The sequence below is a fragment of the Zonotrichia leucophrys genome, chromosome 3, assembly GCF_028769735.1.
Source record: "Zonotrichia leucophrys gambelii isolate GWCS_2022_RI chromosome 3, RI_Zleu_2.0, whole genome shotgun sequence".
NCBI lineage: Eukaryota > Metazoa > Chordata > Aves > Passeriformes > Passerellidae > Zonotrichia > Zonotrichia leucophrys.
The window spans coordinates 104,350,109-104,363,345 of NC_088172.1; positions in this window are offsets into that span (position 1 = coordinate 104,350,109).

Consider the following 13,237-nt stretch of genomic DNA (forward strand, 5'->3'; position numbering starts at 1 on the left):
AGTGATGCAAGCTCCTCCTCTGACCTCATATGGCTTCTGCTCCTGCTCACCCAGCCAGGCCTTTCACATGCCTCCTGTGGCACTGCCACCCCTTTCCATGCTCCAGCAGGGAACAGACAGCTGGCCTTGAAAGCCCAGCAAACTCAGTCAGGCTTCTCCCTGCTCCTGGAGTTTATAACCTTAAAGGAGCTCAGCACTGGGTCCTGCCCCTTGTGCTTCTCAGGAAGGTTGGTTATGTTGGGAGGTGGGAGAAGGAAAGGTGAAGGATCACAAAGGAGAGAGAATTTTTTTCAAGGCAAACATCTGATTCTCTTGGTTGGGACTTGAGAGCTGTGGAAAACATGTTCACTCTCCTGTGAAAATGTTACAAGTTTAATAAAGGGCATTAGGAGACAAGGACCATAGAGCAAAGGGGCAAAAGCCTCTGTGTGGTTCAAGCAGTGCCAGGCAGAGCTGCTGTCCCTGGGGGTCTGGCAGGACAGGGAGCAGGGCTGGGTTTCTCACAGGTCAAAAGAGAGAGTTTGGTAGCAGGAAGAACAGGAAACACGTATCTTTCCTCTTCAAGATGTTTTTTAAAAAACATGAGAGGTTATTAAAAAAAGCTGTGTGGAGGTAAGACATTGCTAATCCTTTATATTTAGGGCCCCAATTTGCAAAATTAGCTGCAGGTCCACGTGTGTCAGTTAGGTGAGAGATTTGATGCAAAGATGCCTGTTCTCAGTGTTCTGTGTTTATGACAAATAACAGCCTGTGAGCCTGATTCTCCTTGCTTTATGGTAAATGCAACACAAACTTCTCTACAAACTGGCTCAGGGTCTCATTTACTTGCAGCAGGAGCGGTGTAGCAAAGCGCCTCACTCTGGATCTCCCTCCTGCTGGAATTTCCACCGTGTCGCAGCGGTTTCGCTCCCGGCGTGCCCCTGGCCGCTGGAATGCGCACGGGCAGGGCCCGGGGCGAGGGGCAGCGCTGGGAAAGGTCAGGGCAGCCCGGGGCGCAGCCAGGAGCCGGCCGGGCAGTGGAAAGTTACAGCCCCGAGCCGCTGCAGGAGCTGCCCGGTGCTCGGAAATGTGACACCTGCACGGCGCTCGCTGCTCTGCTTCCAAGTGCTCATCTCCTTTGAGGGGAGCAGGGAATTTAGGGTGGTCTGTCGTGTATCTTTATTAGAGGAAATTTGATTTAACCCCCTAATCTAAATCTTCTGCTTATATCCTGCAAATATTTGTGTTTTATCAGTGTTTTTTCACTGAAAACTATCCTGATCTCAGGCATGATAATTCTGCATGAAAATGATACTAAGCATGACTCATTGTGAGAAGAGTGATGGACAAAAATAGGCCAATTTTTATCAAATCCTATTCTGTCTTAGTCCTTCCCTGTGTATTGTACCAGAGCACACTAACACAGCCAGGCAATAATATTTGCTAGTAGCTGTTTGTGTTTCCAGTGGAAATCAGTGTAAAACTGTCTTTCATCCACAAGAAAGAGCTGTTTGTCCAAATTTCATTTGCTTGATGCAACATGGAATTTGTCTTTCTGCTTTTGTAGGAACTCATTCAATGCTGTTTAATGTAATTTTAAATCACATTCTAGTAACTGCTATAAAAAAGATCTGGGTGAAGGTTCATGACAGCAGTCCAGCTATTTGGCACCGGTTTTCTGTAAACAAATCAGTGAATTGTTTAACCAGTGTGAACTAAGAATTTCCCAATGCCTTGTGAATGAATGTGCTGCAGCTACAAAGAGATTTCATTAACTAATGTGAACCTCCAAAAGAAAAGGAAGGGCAGGAAGAAAACCTCATGCAATGCATGTTGCAATTGTAGCTATGGGTCATGCAGCATGTTTTGGGTCTGGTTATTTAGAAAGGATGGATTTTTCCTTGCTGTGAACTGACTGTTCTGCTTATATCTCAGTAATGCCTCAAGTCTGATAAGACAGGGAACTGATCAGAACTTGGGAACCCTGTGAGACCTAAGCCAGCAGAGATCTGGGCTGTCAGGGACTGAAAGTGGTTTGGCCATTCTATTTAGAGACACACCAAAATATAGACGTATTTTATAGTGTTTGAAATACCAGCATGTCTCTAGAAACTGTTATCAGAAAAGATAAGAGTTGGAGCAATTCAAAGTTTATCAGCCAAGGCACATTGTCATTTCAGGGCGGCTTTAACATACAGGGCAAGCTGTGTGGTTGTAAACGCACTCCTAGGGAGTGCATCACTCCCTGCTGACTGAGCTCTGGCACTGCACAGACACAATCCAGAATGTGAGTTTGGCTTATCAGTGGAGATGTGATTTACAGTGCTGGTCACAACCAGCTGATAGCAGCCACAGAACGAAGCTGTATAGAGAAGCTTTGGCAATAGAGCCCACGGGTGCCTTGGGAATGCTGAGCATTTAGCACCTGCTTGCTGCTGTTTGGCACATCCCTTCACTGAGAGAGGCCTCGTGTTAACACCGAGTCTAGCAAAGAGTTACTCGACTCAGTAATCACAAGCTTATGCAATAATTGCAGCATTTCAAATGTTGCTTTGATCCTTTTTTGTTTTTTTTTTTTTTTTTTGTTTTTTTTTTTATTTCAAATGTTGCTTTGATGCTTCTCAAGTGCTGTTCACACAGGAAGTCAGGCAGGCTGGTTTAAGGGGCTGCCCAGCTGTGTGGCAGTGGGAGTAAGGAGCTCTAGACAGGAATCCAGCTCCAAAGCTCTGTTATCCAGGGTCTGCACCACCCAGGAAATTCTCAGCCTTAGGTTTTGCTCAGGAACTGCTCCATAAAATGCCATGGTGACAAGGTCCATGGATGACCAGCAAGTGAGCATATGGAAAAGGGCTGAGATAACCTTCTAGCCTTGCTGCTGACCACTTGGCTGAACACTGACTGCTTTCCTGAGTTTCCATATCAGTGAAAGAGAGAAAAGCAATGTTCTGAGCTGGATCCCCATTCAGTTAAATACCTAATCATGCTCTGTTCCATGAAGACCGAGGTAAAGATGACATCTGCCACTTCACTGTGACATCTCAGTATGTTCAGGAAAGTGTCTTTTCTGAGAAATTTGCAAGACGAAAGAAGTTCAAGCACAAATTGTGCACTCAGGAAGCTTCCTTCTGTGTGCAAATCCTGTTCTCTAACAGGCCATCCAGTTACCCCGTGTGGAAAGAGAACTTCTGCTCAGCAACCAGGTGCCTAAAACACAGAGAGAGGACTCTCCTTGTCCTTGACATCCTTCTCTTTTGTGGGCTATGCAGCCAAATTTTTCTTCCATTTGAGAACCCAGTTCTCAGTTCTGGCAGCAGCATCACAGTTTTTGTGTGATATGAACTGAATAAAGGAAGATATGTCAGATTTGCAGTGTGCAGCACTTTGAGGTGACACTGAGACATCCATGTGTAGTTCATTAATAAAGGTAAGCAGGAGGATGAGCTTTTGTTACTCTTTAGAATGCCTTGGGCAGGCTCTGGGAAGGCAAAGCCTTTCTTTTCTTGAAGCCTAAACAGTTCTAGATGCCTTGAAGACAAGAAATAAGCAGCAGGTAAGTCGGCATTGCTTTTCCTGTTCTAACAGACTCCCCCTGAGCTGCCAGGGATGTTTGTGCCCTTGGCACGACTCTTTCAGTGGGGCTGCAGAGCCAAATGAGCCTGGGCTGCTCCCACAGTGCCTTGGGCACCCCCAGTGTCCGTGGGGCTGCAGGGTGGCAGTGGCTGGCAGGGCTTGTCTGGCACTCCTGGAGGCTGCAGGGGATCAGCCCCAGCACCGACAGAGCCCACTGCAGCTCACAGCCCTGTTCTGGCTGTGCCTTGTGCTTGAAATCCATCCCTGGCCAGGGAGTGGCCACGGATGAAAGGAATGGCACACTGGTACTGGTCAGGAGTGCTCTGTGACCTGCGTGGGAGAGCAGAGGGATCCACCATCCTTCTGGGAAAAATGGGTTGAATTTATCCCTGTAGTCACCAGTGGTTTGGGAAAAGAAATCTTGCTTAAGGCAACAGATTGTTTCAAAGTAAAAAAAAAAACCAAACCCAAACTACGTGGATTTGGATGGAAGACTTTGTCTTTTAAACTGGACCCCCACACCAAGAAAACACTCTTTTACAAATAGTTACTTTTTTTTTTTTAATTTGACTCCAAAATGAGTATCTGAACTTCAGTGGGTTTAAAACAAACAATTTTTTTCCATTTGAACTCTAAAATGAGTATCTTAACTTCAGTGGGTTAAGAACAAACAATTGGAATATGTGTACTTGGAGCCAATTCTGTGGTTCTAGGAAATTCAGAGTTGGTTTGTACAGTTTGAGCTTCCTGTAGGAATAAAAATATTAGTCCCCTGGTAGCATAGCAGTGTATGGCTGTATTGAAATTGGATTTATTGTCCCCTGAGCTTGCTGGGTCACAATGTGTCCCAAGGTGCTCTAAATACCCTTGGAGTTAACAGTGGGCTGGCTGCAGGGCAGCGAAGGAAAAAGAGGAATGTTCTGCATTGATAAGCCTGACAGCAAGCCCCTGTGGAGGAGAGAGTGATGAGAAGGACCCTGGTCAGCCCTGCATGGCCCTGTGATGGCTCTGTGAAGGAGCAGAGCCTGAGCTTTGTCTCCTTCTTACCTGGTGCTGCCAGCTGAAACTTTTCTGTTAATTCTGGTAGTGAACCCCCACATGACTGTGGAGTTTGATGTTCAACTGTATCATGTGTCCCTTTCCAGCAAACTCTGGAATGACTGAATAAAAGTGGAGTCACCCAGGACTCTACTTACATCAAAACAAGAATTTTGATTTTTGTTGTTATTTTTTGGCTTCTTTTGTTGTTGTTGTTAGAGAGCACCATTAAATCTTCTGCAAATTCTGAAGAAATCCCAAGGGCTGCAGGTGAGGCTTCACTGCCACCTCTGTTTCCAGCACAGGGCTGGTGTTCTGCAGCTCTGGGCACTGAGTGACCCAACATCCTGGGAGAAAAAGCTGTCCTGGCTGGGGACATCAATGTGCATGGAAACTGAGAGCTGCCTGACCCTCCCAGGTACCTTTAAAATGAGAGTACTCTTGGTTCTGGCACAGTGAGCTTCCCTTTCCCTGAGCTGGCTGTAACACAGGCACCAATGGCTGCTGTAACCTGTTCACTTCATTTTGGGGTGAAAAGCTAAAGAAAGCCTCAGTCTGAGCTCGTGTCTGTGTCCTGGCCTGAAGTGTCAGTGAGCCTCAGAGCAGTGCTGGGTGCATTTTGAAAGCAGTGGATTGAGGGCCCAGATGATGAATTGCAGCATTTTTAGGCCCACACTGGAAATATATCCCAGCAATATAAGGGAAAACAGCTCCCACCCCAAGGAGTGCAACTGCAGGAGACCCATTTGTGTGTGTGTGGTTGGATCCAAGTAAAATGAAATCCAGAGTGGCAGTGGCCCAGGGTGAAACTTGATGCTAATTGTACATAAATAGCAGAGGGACTGTCATATGACAGGCTATAATCAATAAAACATTCCTGTTGGGACTAATCTGCATGTCAGGTGTCCTCTCTGGAATGGAGTGCTGGCACTGCTGTGTACCCTGATTTAAGGGTTGTTCAGCATTTATTCCTCACAGAACATGGATTTCTACTTCTTCTCACTCAAAAGATCTGGACCAAGCAAATGAATGAAATATTCTGTGGTGTAGCTGCCAGGCACTGTATCCATAGTTCTGATAAAATGATGGATGTGTGGAAATGCATTCTTGGAGTAAAACTGACTTTTTTCCCCTAATAAGAAATTTAGGATCTTTTGTTTCACCTAGTTAGAAAACAGAGCTCAGCCTTGGTAGATTCTATTCATGGGTTTTTTTCTTTGCATGTCTGGAATTGTAGATAAGATTTTAATTTTTTTTTTTTAACAAGGAACAGTTTGATGCTCTTTGATCACATCACAAATAGCACATTCAGAATTTGTTGGCTGATGTTTTTGTAAATCCCAATTTCTAATAATTTGCAGCTACAATTGCTTGTAGCTCTAATACTAAAATAATTTCTGAAACTTGACATGTAGGGGATTTTTTCCTTACTAGAATTATGCAGAGCTGTATTAAAATGATAATGGGAAAAAAGAAGTGATGGCTGCAAGGGAAACTGTAGAACCAGGGTTAAGAGGGAAGGTCTGTTAGTGGCTAAAAAGTGATTTCATTCAAATGAAAAGGAGGAACTCACCTAAATAATGAATGAAATGTGTGATTCATTCAAATGAGAAGGAGGAACTCACCTAAATAGAGATGTCAAGAAGATGGGCACCTGAACTGGAGCCATGGAATATTCTGCTAGAGAACACTTTGTGCTTCTGAGTGTTTGGGTGAGAGTTCCTCTGACTAAAATCAGTGTGATAGATTGACTTTGAAATAAATGCCATCTAACTTTTCATAAGATCTCAGAGAGAATTTTGTTACAGGAGTTTCCTACAACAAAGTTAAAATCTTATTGCATAAATGCTTGGAGGGCTAGAGAATTGTATGAAAATTGGTACATTATGAAAGGAAGTTGCAGGAATTTTCCTCCATCTTGCTAAGTTTTAAACCTACTAAAAGGAATTAATTTTAAGCCTCTACAGCAAAGACTCAAAAATGCCTGCAGGGAGAAGTGGCAGACGAGATGAGCCCTGTTAAGAGCTGTCCCTCCATGTGACAATTGCTGCTGTCCCCTCTTTGGGGGAGGTTTTTGGCATCCTGCAGGTTTGGGGCACCCAGGCAGCTCCACGTGCAGCCACTGCTGGCAGGAGGCAAAACCCTGCAGCTCTGAGGGCGGGAGAAAAAATTATATTATTATTTATTTTAATATTATGCTAATTTTATTATTTTTTACTTTATTCCAGGCAATGCTGCAGTATCTTCCCTGGCCCCCTGAGGAACATCTCAAGCTCAGTGCCCCACATCAGGCATCATTCACAGCTTCCTTCTCATCCCACCAAAGAATCCCTGAGCTGTATTTCCTCATTTCCCTTCTCTTAACAGTCCATCTTCCTTCCCCACCTTCTCACATGGCTGTCCTGGCATTCTCTTGCTGTGATATTTATATAGTTCTTAGCTGGAAATGGATTTCTTGTGGAGCTGGAATGCTCAGGGAATTGCGTTACACTCCAAGGTGACTTTCCCTGCAGTCACAGCTCTGTTCCCTGTGCTAGCAGGCACACAGGCTCTGCCTCTGCCCTGCTCTTGTCATGTGATGCATTTTTCCTCTCAAACAAGGCATTTCCTTGAAACAATTGTTATTTTTAGCCTCAAATCACCTGACACTTTCTGATGTCATGTTGTGATTCAGCTCTTTCATTCAAACAGGTAAAGAAGCTGTCACTATTTTACCACAAAACTCTTGGTGTTTGCTTTTTAGGAGTCCTGTGCTTCTGGGTTTGTCACAGACCTCCTGGGATGAAATCCTAATGTAATTCTGAAAGGGGAATATAGATTAAAGTAGTGTAATTTGCCTTTAAAAGTTTTCCCTTTCATGTGATAATCTGATTAGAACTGAGGCACTGGTTCATATTTTATTCCCCACAGAGGAGAGGTTTATGCCAGGTTCTTGCCTCATGTTTGATTCAGGTGTTTGTGAAGTGTTGGTAATGGCAGAACATCTCAACAGGGTTATTTGCATGGGGCTTTCTGAGCATTATTAATCCTTCTCTAGAAATAAACCTTTTCCTAAAGGCTCAGGGGCTTTATTTCATTTGGATAAACATAGAACTTCTCACATCACTTCCAAAGTGCCGCCAGAATGTTTCTCTTGAGAATTTCTCCTTTTTTCTTTATGGATTGCCCTGAGAAATGATGGAATTATAACTGTGCAGCTCAGTGTCAATCCACTGCATAAACTCACCTGTGATTTGGAGAGGGCAGGGTGGTGCCTGAATCATGACTTTCTTCTCCTTCTAGGAAATATTAGTTCATTTTACAAATTGCACATAATATTTTCTAGCTGGTTTAAAGGAAGCATTTGGGTTTGTACCTTGGATAAATGACAGCCATTTCACCTCGGGTGCAACCCAAACACAATATTTGAAGTGAGGGGATCAAAACTATATTAGCTTCAACTTGAAATGATTTCTGTGAGCACTCACTTCTCCACAGTGAGAAGTAAAACTTAATTTTTTATTTTCCTGTTTTGTCCCCTTTAATTTCTTTGGACAACAGAACACAGTGAAGAAATTTCAGTGGAGTTACTGGAGGGGATGGACCTGACTCACCACGACTGAAACTTGTAAAGAATTATGATCTTTGTAAAAGTTAATCACAACAGAAGTGCCCAAATCTTATCTGGGCATCCAGGAGAGATGAGAATCCCTGTTCTCAGGAGAGTGGGATGCAATAGGGACAGCCTCCATGCAGCAGGAAGGAATCCCACAAGATACAGAGATGCTGTGTGTGTTTCTGCTCCAGGCCAGTGGTGTGGGTGTGCCTTACCCCCCATGGCCTTTATTGCAGGCATTGTGACCTTCTCAAGGCAAGAACAGAGTGCTAGGAAAGTGCTTGGCATGCTATGGATCCTACTGGGAATAATTATAATAATACTCAGAAAAAAAGGATTTCTTGGTTTTTAGCACGAGGCAAACTTCTTGTCAAAGGTGCTGACCAATTGAGTTGAAATCTGGTTGCATATTGTGGGATCTGAAAGCGTTGAAACTTAAAAAATCTTTTCATGCTGCTGAAAGTCACTGGAAGGTTGGGAAGTGTTGCTCAACACAGGAAGAATCCCAGCACAATAAATTTTGAGTACCTTCCCCTTAGGCCTCAAGGCTGCTGTGAGAAGGTTGGGTTTTGCTGAAGGGTGGGGGTGATGATGTTGCATTCCCTGCTCAGGAAGGAGCTGCCAGGGCTGGCACTGGGATAGGGCTGGGGAGTGCAGAGGAATCCGGAGTCCTGAGCACCTTCTGGCTCCTCCTGTGCCTCCCAGGAGCTTTGCAGGAGCTCCTTTCTGCAGCAGTGATGGCGCTTGGGTCATCCGGGGTTTCCAGGGATGCTCCTGGAGCATGGGGGATGCTGGGCCTTGTTTTCCCTCTTGGCTGCTCTCAGGGAAAACAGAATTGTGATTTCTCCTCCCTGCAGAACTGGAACGTGTGTTCCGCTGGGCACTTTCAAAGTAGGTTCAGGGGTTGTCTGGTGCTTAAACATCAAAATAATGTTGTGAGCTCGTAGGTAAAAGTGGGTTTTGAGGCAATGGTGTGGTTCCAGGTACTTCTTGTGGAACAGATCTGCCATCAGCCCTTGACTCCTCCTCCTCTGCTAAGTTATCTGTTCTCAGGTGATGGCACCCAGCTGTAAATGTTGCTGCTTGCTCACATTTCCCTGCAGTTCCTTCATTTTGCTCTTCTGCCTGGCTGGGGCTGCAGCAGAGTTCTGGCACAATCTCAGCCAGGGTGAGAAAAAAGCATTTTCAGATGTCACCAACCACCACATTGGTTCATACAGATCTTAGCTGCCAGTCCTCCTTTGTCATTTTTGACAAAATAAATGGGGTTTGTTATTTGCTGTTCATTAATACACAAGTTTGGGGTGAGAGAATGGGGGAAATTTGCACATCAACTCTAAATCCTTTATTTTAGTTCTTGTCAGACAACAGAGAAAAGGATGCAAGAGAGTAAAATTCAGTGGAGAGGGGGAAAAATACTGATGGCTTGAGGTGGTCACTATAACATTATATGACTGTGTTCCCTGCTTAATGCTTTACTTTCTCTGTGGTTCTGGGCCTGCAAACCTGATGGGAAATTTATTTTCACATTGAGAACTGGAGCCCGTGTAGTTTAGAAATTTTATACACACATTTTATAGCATGAGCAGTAGGTTCCCTCCAGCTTGCTTTACTAGTGCTGGTTTTTGCATGGCTGGAGTTGTCTTGTTGTAACAGATAATCCCTTCTGAGCTGAGCAATGGCACAGAATATTGGAGTGGTTTTCTCCCTGAGCACTCAAGGACAAATCAAAACAAAAGAAATGTGAGCAGTCACACCCAGTGTTGCATTTTTGTCATCATTATGTACAGGGCACTGCTCTTGAGAACACACTTGGAGGCAGTGAGGTATTTTCAGCTTCAGTACTTCTCACGTGGCCAGAACTGGATTGAAGATTTTTAGGGTTTCCCACTTGTGACCTCTCTTAAAGACCAGTTCAAGGGAGATATTCACACAAGGAGTTCCACTGGTGTTCTATGTGTGAAGGATCTTCCAAGGGTCACCTGGAGGTTGGATATTGAGGTGCTGAGCATCCTTTTTTCTCCAAAAAAAACCCCCAACTAACCAACTTTCATTATCACTGCAATAAATAACTTTTCTTATAACTTCTTTTAAAAATCCCTTTTTCCTCCTGTTTGATTTTGTCAAAGGCCCAGTTAAAAGTGGTATTCAGTGGTCACATTCTGAGATCTATTTAGGCACAGAAAGACACCTTGGAGAGTTTTCAGAAGTGTTTAATATTTGGAATGTTTTCCCACATCCAAGTCTCTTCTCTGCTGCACAGAAAACAGCCCCTGTTGAGAGAAGAGAGCAGCTGAATTCCAGGGATTTTCTTCTCCCAGTTTAGCTGGGAGTGTGAGGCTGTCAGAACTTGTTCTCAGTTTCAGCTCAGTAATTCAGTGTTCGCCTCCCTGCTGAATGGGATCCTGAGGAGGAAGTTCATAAAATGGGTGTCATTTGAGTGCCACTCTCTAGTCCTGCCTTTCTGACAAGAAAACTCTTTTAGTTCACAGAGGAGCTCTCAAACTCATTTAGGCTCCTGTGCAGGGACACTCCCTGTGTTTATTTAACAGCACTTGGAGTTTCTGAGCACCAAAATAAATTATTTGCAGGAAATCCCTGAAATTTGTCTGTGATAAATGTGAGCCTGAAGATTTCCCCTGAGCTATGTCTAGCATGAGCTGTATTCGTTGTAGGGATCATGTTTATGCTATTGAAATGTTTAACAGATCTTTTAGGGTGTAACATTTTGTTTCCCATTAAGTGAGCAAAACAGTTTATTGATGATGAGAAAAGCTGAAGGTTTTGATTTACAGTTTGTTTGCTGCTTCATCATTTCAGTATCTTACATTTACAAGTGTTTAACAAGTTAAACACTTGAAGTGAAAGATTGTTCATAGAAGTCAATAAAACACTGGCAGAACCTTCCTCTCACCCTGTCCATGGGCGTGTCTGGCAATTTGCACATTTACCAGATTCATTTCCATCAAGATAATTAATTGCAGAGGTTTGATGCATTGTAGTGTGACCAGAGATGGTAAGTGTTGGTAAATATTACCAGATTTCTGAGGGTTTTAATTATTATTAGGCTAAAACCACTAAGAGTTCATATGAAAGCTGAGAGTTCATATGAGTGTTCCAGAAATTTGGTGATTTGATTTTTTTCCACCAAACCACATGTCTGGCATTTACTTGTCCTTTATACTGGCAATGTTTATAAACAATAATGCATCTATACAAAAATGTGCACTAAAAATGAGTCATTAGGGGTTTTCAGCCTCCAACTCTTAAATCAATGCTAGAATAAATTTGGCAGTAGATCACAGGTTTGTTTAGAAGATGAGGCTGAGAATTACCTACAAAATGGTCTGTGTAGCACTATCCTTAATTTGTGGGTGTGATTTGTGTGGTCAATAGACACCAATTCTCTTTTTTGATTATGTCAGCACAGCTGAAAGGTGCAGGCAGGACTGGTTGGATCAAGGTAATGAAGATTTCATGGCATTTTGTTGGGGGTCTTTTGGAGAATTGCTCTGCTTCTCCCAGAGTAACCACAGGAAAACATCAGAAGTTTTGAGCAATTGCAGAATTCAGGTTTAAATAAGTAATTGCTCAACAATCAGCCCACAAATATTTTGCTGCATGTCAAACTTGCCAATTAGCACTTTGCCACACTACAAAGTAAAACTTTGCCACACTACAAAGTCAAACTTTTCCACGAACTGAAAATGGCACCTAGTGGTCATTTAGAAGTGATTCGTGAATATTTGTGGTAATGGGCTCTGAACTGTCTCAGTAAAATATTTTTTCCTCTTATGCTAAGTTGCTTATTCAGTTTTAAAGCAGTAAGAATCTAAACCCATGAGAAGTTGCTATAACCACACAATAGCTGCATCTTGTTCAAATAATCCTTTTAGCAGTGGGCCTAGAGGTGAGCACAAACACAAGGACTCCTTATTTTACTGGAAGGGTGTTTTTGTAAAGAACCCTGCATTATTTGGAGTGTGTTAACTCTGTTCCAGATGTTTTACATCCCACCTGATAATAATAAGTAGTGACATGAAAGGAATACAGGAATAACTGCAACTCTGCCTCTTTTCTGTGCATCTCGTGAAGGTGTGTGCTCAAGCCAGCCACACACTGCCTGGGAAAGCAAGGAGCAGGAGTAAATGCCTCAATTAATCCTTGTAGGAAAAATTCCAGATCTGCAAGCATCCTGCCCAAGTGAGGAGCTGAGGATTAAACCTCAGGAGCAGCCAGTGCTTTAAACATTTCCATGGAAAGGTCAAATCCACGTGGCTGGTAGCCAATATCACTTATCCTGGCTTTTGTATTCCCTGTCAGTCACAAAGGGGGAACACACACATGCTGGAGAAGGTAATTGTTGCAGATTAAAGCCTCCTGTGAAATGAAAGAGCCATCAAAATTCTTTAGAGTTGCTTGGCATGAGTTCTGATAATGCAGAGTTCTCTTTTATTATGATTTTAAAATGCAGCCGTCTAGCACAGACTAAACAAAAGTCCCCCAAGACAATAGGAGCAGCCTGTGAGTAAAGTGTGTGGAACTGCTGTGCACAGCTGGAGCTGGCAGGTGAAACACAGGCACACAAGTGCTTGCTCAAATAGGAATATTTAGATTTCTTTTACTTTTTCCCCCAGCCTGTGTAACTCCATCTCATATTTTATCTGCAGATACAATTTTTTTTTTGTTCTGTCGTATCTTAGATCTATCTGCCAGCCTTTATTTTACAGAGAAACTTTTTTTTCTCTTGTTGGGACAATAAAAAAGACCCAATTCCCTCGTGCTGCATGGCTGCTTATCATGGAAACTGAGAAAATAATAGTCATGAAACTTATATCTTGCAGGACCTATTTTTGGCACATAATATGTGGTAACAGTGTTAAGACATTTATAAAAGACACATTGATAATTTTCTGCAGGGTTGTGCTTGAGTTACACACCAAGGAGGAACACAGGATTTTTCTTGCAGTCATTAGACATTGTGCAGCTTTATTTCTAGTTCTAATAATCTGAGTTTTGCACAGGTGCTGACCCCTCTGTGCTCCCTGTTGTTCC